The sequence below is a fragment of the Chanodichthys erythropterus genome, chromosome 5, assembly GCF_024489055.1.
Source record: "Chanodichthys erythropterus isolate Z2021 chromosome 5, ASM2448905v1, whole genome shotgun sequence".
Lineage (NCBI taxonomy): Eukaryota > Metazoa > Chordata > Actinopteri > Cypriniformes > Xenocyprididae > Chanodichthys > Chanodichthys erythropterus.
The window spans coordinates 7,386,919-7,396,947 of record NC_090225.1 but is presented as its reverse complement, the minus strand read 5'-3'; positions in this window follow the sequence as shown (position 1 = coordinate 7,396,947).

Sequence of the window (10,029 nt, the reverse complement as noted above, 5' to 3'; positions counted from 1 at the left end):
GAGCCAAAAAGTTATATAATGCAAACATATTAATTATATTTAAACATTATAATAGTGTATTATACATAAAAAGGTAAATATTAATATAAACTTTATTTAAATATAATGTAAAATAAGTATAATTTATAATTAATTTATGGACAAAAAGCACTATAGGAGCCATTTTTTGCAAAAAAACAAGTACCTACTTAAGAAAGTATGGGATTTCAGATGCAGCTTTTATGCCCATGAACAAAGACTGCAGAATTTATCTTTTGAGATGAATGGGAATGATAAGAACCAGCAAAACAACACACACTGATGAGCCACAATGCCTGAAATCATGTAGGTCCTTTTTGTGCTGCCGAAATAGCTCTGATGCTCTGAGGGACTCCACAAGACCTCTGAATGTGTCTTGCTGAATCTGGCACTAAGACATTAGCAACAGATCCTTTTAAAGGGTTAGTTCACCCAGAAATGAAAATTCTGTCATTAATTACTCACCCTCGTGTCATTCCAAACCAGTAAGACCTTCGTTCATCTTCAGAACACAAATTAAGATATTTTTGATGAATTCCCAAAGCTTTCTGATTCCCCATATAACACGATTACCACTTTCAAGGCCCAGAAAGGTACAAAATACATTGTTAAAAAAGTCCATGTGACAACAGTGGTTCAACCTTAATGTTATGAAGTGATTGGAATAACTTTTGTGTGCAAATAATGATTTTATTCAACAATTTCTTCTCTTCTGTGTCAGTCTCTGACACTGTTAACACTTGAGGAGCACGACCCATGCGTGTGATGCTGATGCAGGAGCCGGCCAGTACTGAGCAGAACTCTGAAGCACTGCACTGTGTTTACAACATGAAAAGCATCGGAGACTGACACGGAAGAGAATAAATTGTTGAATAAAGTCATTATTTTGTTTTGTTTTTTTTCTCACTTTTGTCGCTTCATAGAATTAAGGTTAAACCACTGTAGTCACAAGGACTATTTTAATAATGTCTTTAATACCTTTCTGGGCCTTGAAAGTGGTAATTGCATTGCTGTCTATGGAAGGACAGAATGATCTACAGGTTTGGAACGAAATGAGGATGAGTAATTAATGACAGAATTTTCATTTTTTGGGGAACTAACCCTTATGAGGTGAAACAGATTTGATGGTCCAGCACATCTCGAAGATGCTCAATCGGACTGAGATTTAGGGAATTTGGAGGCCAATGCAACAACTTGAACCCTTTGCCATGTTCCTCAAACTATTCTTGAACAATTTTTACAGTGTGGCAGGATGCATTATCCTACTGAAACAGGCCATGGTCATCAGGGAAAATCGTCGCCATGAAGGGGAGTATGTGGTCTGCAACAATCTTTAGGTAGGTGGTACATCACTAACTAACATTCACACGAATTCTGGTACCGTCAAATTAACATTCACATGAATGCCAAGACCCAAGATTTCCCATCATGCCCTGGTCAACCTGCTTTCTTCCCATAAGCCGTGTTTCCACTGCAGGAACCTTCTTCAGGAACTAGGAACTTTGGGGTGGTACTCAGTGTGTTTCAGCCGCACGGTCTAAATGAAGCTCTGGATAAAAAAAACCTTCAGAAAGTACCTGCTCGCCAGGCAGTACTTTTTCAAAGTTCTGTAACTTTCGGGGGTGGGACTTGGGAGCTGAACAAGCTGATTGATTGAGTTCACGCAGCATTTTATTTCACACATTCGTTTTTTAAATTCTGTTGCGGTGCATGCAGTAAGAGTTGTTTGCTATTCGAATCAACAATGGAGTTTAAAAAATACGGCCGATGGACTGACGATGAGGTTCAGGCTTTACTAAGCTTATATGCAGAGGACAAAATCCAGTTGCGTGTAGTCCTACGCCACCGGACTAATTTCACAGTACTTTAGACCGCTATGGAAACCCAACTATCTATAGGTATGTGGGTAAAAAGTTGCTGGGGAAAAAAGTTCCTGGGACAAATTGTTCCAGGTAATTTCGGTGGAAACGTGGCTATAGTGCATCCTGCTGCCATCTCTTTCCCAGGTAAATGATGCACATGTACCCGACCATCCACCTGATCTAAAAGAAACCGTAATTTATCAGACCATGCAGGCAACCTTCTTCCATTGCTCCATGATCCATTTCTGACACTCTTGTCCTCATTGTAGGTGCTTTCAACAGCAAACAAACCTGATCTCAAATCTCACATCACATGATATCTGTGATTTCATAAAGCATTGCTCTCAAACTAAGTTCCTGGAGGGCCACAGCCCTGCAGAGCTTAGCTCCAACCCTAATTAAACACACCTGACCATGGTCTTCAGGATTACTAGAAATTCCAGATTTTGAGACCACTGCATTAAAACATGCGCACCAGTCACAGAGGTTTAGCTTCCATCTCACTTACAATCTCCACTTTGCAACATTGGAAAGACACTGTTTATGGCTCAATGTCACTCGGCAGGCCAGCTGTAGCAGCAGGAGCGGGCGGTGTTGTGAAATCAGAGCCGGTGCAGGTAAGACAGAGGGCCTTTGTGCCCCCACCTTCCCCCTGCAGTCTGGGTAACACTCATACACCAGAGAGCCATGAGACAATCAGCTTCTCTTTGCTTCAGAGGGCTGGGCAACACTCTCAAACCGGACCCGTGAACAATCGGCTTATTTGAATTCAAGCTGCTGTGTTTTTTCTTTTCTTTTCTGGGTGGAGAGTTTGGTTGCATCTGTTATTGCAGCATTAGAGGGGAGATTATGTTACGACTCTCCTCTCATCTAACAATCACCTCTCTAAACCGCGAAGCCTTCTCATTTGCCTCTTTCCAAGACAAACCAGCGACTTTCATACAGCAAATGTCATCCTGTGCCTTTCAACAATCACCAAAGGTGTTAATCGTTCAATGTTTCACCATTTCTCCTTTTGTTTCTGGAAGGCTCCTGTTGTCTGCCGTTCCTGGGTGGCATATAGAGGCTAATGTTTCGCCTTTGTCTGGGGTCAGACCCATTATCCCCTCATCTCTGTCTGAGTTGTGTGTGTCTGTGCTGACATTCGCCATCCCCTCCCCCTGTTTTCGCACATAGCTTTGTTTCAGAAGACCCCACACTTTGTCCAAGCCCCTCTGCTGCTCCTCCTCCTCCTCTCACTATATCACTCTTTTCATTGCTCCTGCTGTGAGTCTCACCGCCTTCAACAAGTCACTTGTGCAAAGGTGTAATTATCATGACAATGGAATGCGGCCTCTTGAGACTTCGTGATAGTTTTTCATAACATGTCGTGCTTCTCTGTTTTTGTTGTTGTTTGCTTGACTTCTTGGAAATAGAATTGACTTTGTGGCCTCACAGAAATTCAGAAGGTTAGTGTTTGCTCACATGTACAATACTGTGGAGTCAGTAAGAAGTTAGTACTTTTATTCAGCAAGGATGCATTAAATTAAAGGGATAGTTCACCCAATAACATTCATTTATTTCTCACCCTCGTGTCGTTCCAAACCTGTAAGACCATCTTTCATCTTCGGAACACAAATTAAGATATTTTTGATGTAATTTCCATCATTCAAGTTCCAGAAAAGTATTAAAGACATTGTTAAAATAGTCCATGTGATTACAGTAGTTAAAACTTAATGTTATGAAGGCCCCATTTACACTAGTGCGTTTTCGTTTTAAAATGCATAACTTTTGCTTTGGTTACGCCTGTCGTTTATATTACTCTTGCATTTTCGGCCTTCGAAAATGGAGACTTTCGAAAACGCTGCTGAGCCCGTTTTAGTTTGAAAATGCCAGGGTTGCATTTCAGCGTAAACGGACCGAAACGGAGACTTTTGAAAACATTGCCGTGGCTGCTCACGTTCGCTTTGCGTATCTTTGACGACCGTGTAAACCATAACATGGAGACTGAACTTCAATCTTTGCAGGCTTTGTTGTCATTTTTAGCAGCCATTGTGCAGTTAAACTCTGCAGTTTTTCAATACTGCAGCTACCCACATGTGCAAGAGGTAACTGTTTACTTTTGTACGCGCATACCCAGTGTGCACGAACGGTCATGTGACGTGCATTTTCGGTCGTGTAGTGTAGATGGAGAGCGGTTCTGAAACGCCAGTGTAGGCGAGGATCGTTTTCATTTTTAAAACGCCGTTTCAAATTGTTAAATAAAGTCGTTATTTTTTTGTTTTTGCGCACAAAAATTATTCTTGTCGCTTCATAGAATTAAAGGTGCCCTAGATTCAAAAATTGAATTTACCTCAGCATAGTTGAATAACAAGAGTTCAGTACATGGAAAAGACATACAGTGAGTCTCAAACTCCCTTGTTTCCTCCTTATATAAATCTAATTTGTTTAAAAGACCTCTGAAGAACAGGCAAATCTCAACATAACACTGTTACGTAACAGTCGGGATCATTAATATGAACGCCCCCAATATTTGCATATGCCAGCTCATGTTCAAGGCATTACACAAGGGCAGCCAGTATTAACGTCTGGATCTGTGCACAGCTGAATCATCAGACTAGGTAAGCAAGCAAGAACAATAGCAAAAAATGGCAGATGGAGCAATAATAACTGACATGATCCATGATAACATGATATTTTTAGTGATATTTGTAAATTGTCTTTCTAAATGTTTCGTTAGCATGTTGCTAATGTACTGTTAAATGTGGTTAAAGTTACCCTCCCTGTATTCACGGATACAAGAGCCGTCGCTATTTTCATTTTTAAACACTTGCAGTCTGTATAATTCATAAACACAACTTCATTCTTTATAAATCTCTCCAACAGTGTAGCATTAGCTGTTAGCCACAGAGCACAGCCTCAAACTCATTCAGAATAAAATGTAAACATCAAAATAAACACTGTACTTACGCGATTAGACATGCTGCATGACGAACACTTTGTAAAGATCCATTTTGAGGGTTATATTAGCTGTTTGAACTTTTTTATGTTGTTTAAGGCAATCGCGAGCTCTTGGGGCGTGGAGCACGAGAATTAAAGGGCCACACACCCTGAATCGGTTCATTTGTAATTATGCCCCAAAATAGGTAGTTAAAAAAATTAATAAAAAAAAATCTATGGGGTATTTTGAGCTGAAACTTCACAGACACATTCAGGGGACACCTTAGACTTATATTACATCTTTTAAAAAAAAGTTCTAGGGCACCTTTAAGGTTGAACCACTGCAGTCACGTTGACTATTTTAACAATGTCTTTACTACTTTTCTGAACATTGAATGATGGTAATTGTGTTGCTTTCTATGGGGGATAAAAAAACAACAACCTTGGATTTCATCAAAACTAACTTAATTTGTGTTCCGAAGATGAAAGAAGGTCTTACGGCTATGGAATGACATGAGGGTGAGTAATAAATTACATAAATTTAATTTTTGGGTGAACTAACCCTTTAATCCAAAGTCAAAATGTATCACAGTTTCCACAAAAATATTACGCAGCACAACATTAATAAAAAATGTTTGTGACTGATATACGCCAGTAGGCTATATAGTCTGCTTCTCATCATTCCTTCACATTACAGTCAAAAATAAGAAAACCGCCTGCTTACGTGTTGCTTTAAATCTGTGAAACATGAGAGAGACCATTGATGGGCATCTGTGCCAGTGGCATTATTATCAACTAGGCCCTGCAGTGTTTGAGAGGCACTTATATGCAGTTCTTAGTCAGCTGGACAACCCCAGGGACACGCAAAGTGGAGCAGTTGTTGAGGAAATTATCCTTTTTCCTGCCTCTAAGGCAGGGGAATACTGGGTTACAGTGTGAGAAACCTGTGCAGTTCTGTTTGACTGGCTCATTGGCATTTCCCAGTGGGAACACCACACCCCTGTGCTGTCTACATGGCTTTAATCATGGCTTTATGCAGGTAACTGCATTAGTAAATAGTCCTGCGTTTCATTATTTTAAGTGTATTTATATTTATCATTATGGTCTGATGCCTATATAGCTAAACGATACAGTAGATTATATAAAACACAATTTGGGGAACCAACCGCCCCTGTGTTATTTACAGTAACTCTTCCGGCATGCATGTTTCAGTCTATACACCAAGCAACAATGGAAACAAACACAGGAAAACAAAATTCCTTTGCTGCTATAGTACTAGGCTGATTCGTAGCGCCATTGACCATTTCTCAGTCTAAACAGTCCGAAGGAAACAATCTTGAACAACATAAACCCCAACATAAACAATAAATCACCACCACATATAAACTATACCGTTCAAAGGTTTGGGGAGATGTAAGATTTTTTCTATATAGGAAGTCTCTAATGCACACCAAGGCTGCAGTTATCTGGTCAAAATTACAATAAAGTGTTGTGAAATGTTATTAAAATATAAATTATTCCTGTGATGGCAAAGTTGAATCTGAATCTGAATCTGATGCTTCAGAAATCATGCTGCTTTGATTTGATTCGACTCAACTTTTGAACAATGTGGATGATATAACAATTTAGCAACTTAAAATTAAGTAAAGATGTGAGAAAATGCATATTTATCATAATATACTATATCTTGTCTAACCACATTAAAATGTGTCTGGAGTTTTCTCATGATGTTTCAATAAGACATCTGCCCTTTTTAGTGTAATCCTACACTGCGCTGACCTGGATATCTCCCTTTATTGATGTGAAAAGCACTAACAGAGAACAGGAAGTCCAAGGGAGGCAGTTCCTGGATGGATGTAGTCACCTTGGTGCAGGGTCGCTGGAATCAGCAGGAGTCCTTTAAGAAGAAGTAACCTCTAATACATGCTACGTTTGATGTTGATTTTTACAAGGCATTTGGAAGGCTGATTGTTCCTTGGCGGCTTTTTTTGAAAGAAAAAAAATCTTCATTAAAGCAAATGGAAGTCAACAATGACCTGACACTAGTTATGAAGTGACAGATGACATGGCACAGGGGTTACATGATATGACCACCTTTTCTAAATTATGGCACAAAACATGTCTTTTCTATAATTTCAAACATTCAATACACTGTGTAAACCCCTAATAACAGACATCATCAGTGCACCTGCAGTGGAGCGCGTGTGTGTTCTTGTTGTACACCCTGCAATTACTCTAGCGCTTTGGTTTAAACTCTCACTCTACTGTGAACATCACCATGTTTGAATAACAGCCCCGCACAGTTGTGAAGAATTTTGTGTAGCGCTGGACTGCTGTCTGTGTGCCTTTGAGCTGAATTTATCTTGACTTATGATAAAAATGTTGTGATAACATCACAATAGAATTAACATATTGGATTATATTTTCCACAGATGGATCATTTGTCCTCTATGACACATAAACATTGACTGACAGTGTCATGTATTATTTCCAAAATAATTAACCTACAGCAATACCAAGATATTCTGTGAAATGGTTTAGATCCTGTAGACTAAACATCTAGTAAAAACAAAATAAAGAATTTTGAACATTAAATTAGTTCAATCAAAACCTCATTTTGATGCAGCACTAAGTTCCACATTGATTTTTCTCTATAATGTCTAATGGCATTTTTAACTGCCTTTACATCAGCTCACACCATAAAGTTTTAACAGGAAGCAGTGAAAAGTGTCTTTGATCCAGTTTACTGCAGGAGGGTACATGTGCACTCATAATGAAAGAGTAATGAAGGAGTCATGTTTCAGTCTGAAAAAGAAAAATCAAGTAAAAGGCAAGTGAACAGACAATGCATGACTCTAAGTACTTTATTTTTGCTATTTGTAAATGTTCTAAATTTGCACTAGATTACACTAAAGATGATACTGAAATTTCGTTTTTTTTATTTTTTTTTTTTAAATACACTAAAAAATAAAGGATCTGTATTGGCATCTATGGTTCCATGAAGATCATTTAACATCCATGGAACCTTTCCATTGCACAAAAGGTTCTTTATAGTGAAAAAGGTAAGATTATTAAAATGTACTTCACATTAAGAACAAAAATGGTTCTTTTAAGAACTAATCACTGGAAGGTTCTTTGGGGAACCCAAAATGTTTCTTTGCATTGCATCGCACTCTTAGAAAAGGTTCTATATAGAACCTTAAGAGTTCTGTTAGGCGCTTCATATATAGAACATTTTAGAGTTTCCCATCATTTTTATTAAATTTTATAAATTAAATGGCTCGCAAACATGCTTTATCACTAGAAAATATTGAAATAATCTGTGAAACATCAAAGTATTATGCAATGGGGTGTACAATACCCTGAACTCACAATACAATATTATTGCAATACTCCAAAACATGGTAAATGGTTATCAAAAAATGTACTGTTGGTTAAAATGTTAAATTTGTTATTACATTGGGGGTGGAAATGAACAGGCTTAGACTTGGTGCTGGTAACCCAATGCACAGGACAATGTTGATACTAGAATAAAAATATTCATGATTCTGAAGCTGAAAATACAGAATTATTTTAGACGAATATGCTTGCACTCTGTCACTGACTAGATATATTTTAAATAAATTAGGCCACATTTTACTGGTAACATAAGACATCTGGCATTTTCAGGACCCACAGATATTCCCCCATTGCATTATTTTACATTATATTCAAAAATATAGTACTAACACTAAAACTCTGTAAACTTGAATTTTTTCTCACACAGTAATTTTCATTTTACATAATACATATTGTGGCATTTTTGTATTGCAATATACTGTGGCACGATATATTGTATGCAATTATTTAAGACATTTCTCCTTATATAGAACACTTTTGGCATAAAGCATTCTTTAAAATTGAGTCAAAAATCTATATAAAACCCCATAAAACCTTTCTAAATCTTTTGTAACCTTTATTTTAAGAGTAATAGGTCAACAATACTCACCAGATTAGCTCTAGTGGTAATTTACACCATTCCATTCCCCTGTGGACATCATATTTTAAAATTCTTCTAAAAAGATAATGTGAACATCTGTGAAGATGGAATTTGAAAACTGGATCTCGGATGATAGGAATATATATTAAATATACACAATGCATGATTAAATCTATGCTTTCACATAATCTCTAAAAAGAGCATGTTGTTAAGTTCTGTTGAATTCTTTGCCAGAGCATTAAAGCTTTGAATCAAATTGACCTTGGAGAAACTAGATATATACAAAGACCATGACCAGTCCTGATGTGGTTGTGGTCAGAACAGATGCTTTGACTCATTTTAAAACACAGATGCATGAAGACACAAGGTCTTATTCATTTAACATGAAGACTGGAAGGGGTCTTTAAATGCTTTGTATGGCAACCTTCCAAAGAGTGTGCCGTCATGCACGTCTACCTTTAACATGATTTATGGTGGGAAGAGGGAATGTATTCTTTACATTCATGGAGGAAACAGAATATCCTGTTCCACTGCCAGACCTTCGCCCTATGGTCATACATACATTTCAGCCATCTTTTGATCTGTCTGTCATATATGCCAGACCTTTAGGTTTAATTTCAGTCATCTAATACACACGACAAAGCTTGAGTTTAAACTTTGCACTAGATTTCAGATGTCAAAATTATTTTTTTTAATGTAACCGTCTGTAATTTGTGATATATTTAAGTCTCAGTATTCATATAGGGGAGACTGGGGCTAGTTGTCACATGAGAAAGTTGTCTCAAGAGCTATATCTCGTATAACTATAAGGTTTTGAGTCAAAAGTCCAGTTACACAAAAGTGTGTGTTTCTCTGGCAGGAGTTTCAAACACCTAGTTAAAAACCCCTCTTAAATTATAATTTTATGAAATCTGTTAATTAACTAAAATCAGACTAAAATCTCAAATATCAAAATATGTTTGATAAAGCAAATTGTAAAATGTTTACTTGGGAAAGTTGCTTTGAATGCCATAAATGTATTATTAATTTATTAATGACATACAATATTTTTTTGGACAAAGCAATGAGTTAATATATATTTACATTTGTGCTTTTTCATGAATTGTTTTAGTGGTTTATATTTATATTTTGCTCAACATCCTAAAACAGACAGTTTAATGGTTCCATTGTGACCACTTCCTCCATATAGCCTATACTTTTTTGCCAATAATTGTGGAAAAGTTTCAAAAAATTTGTGCAACCAAAATTTTA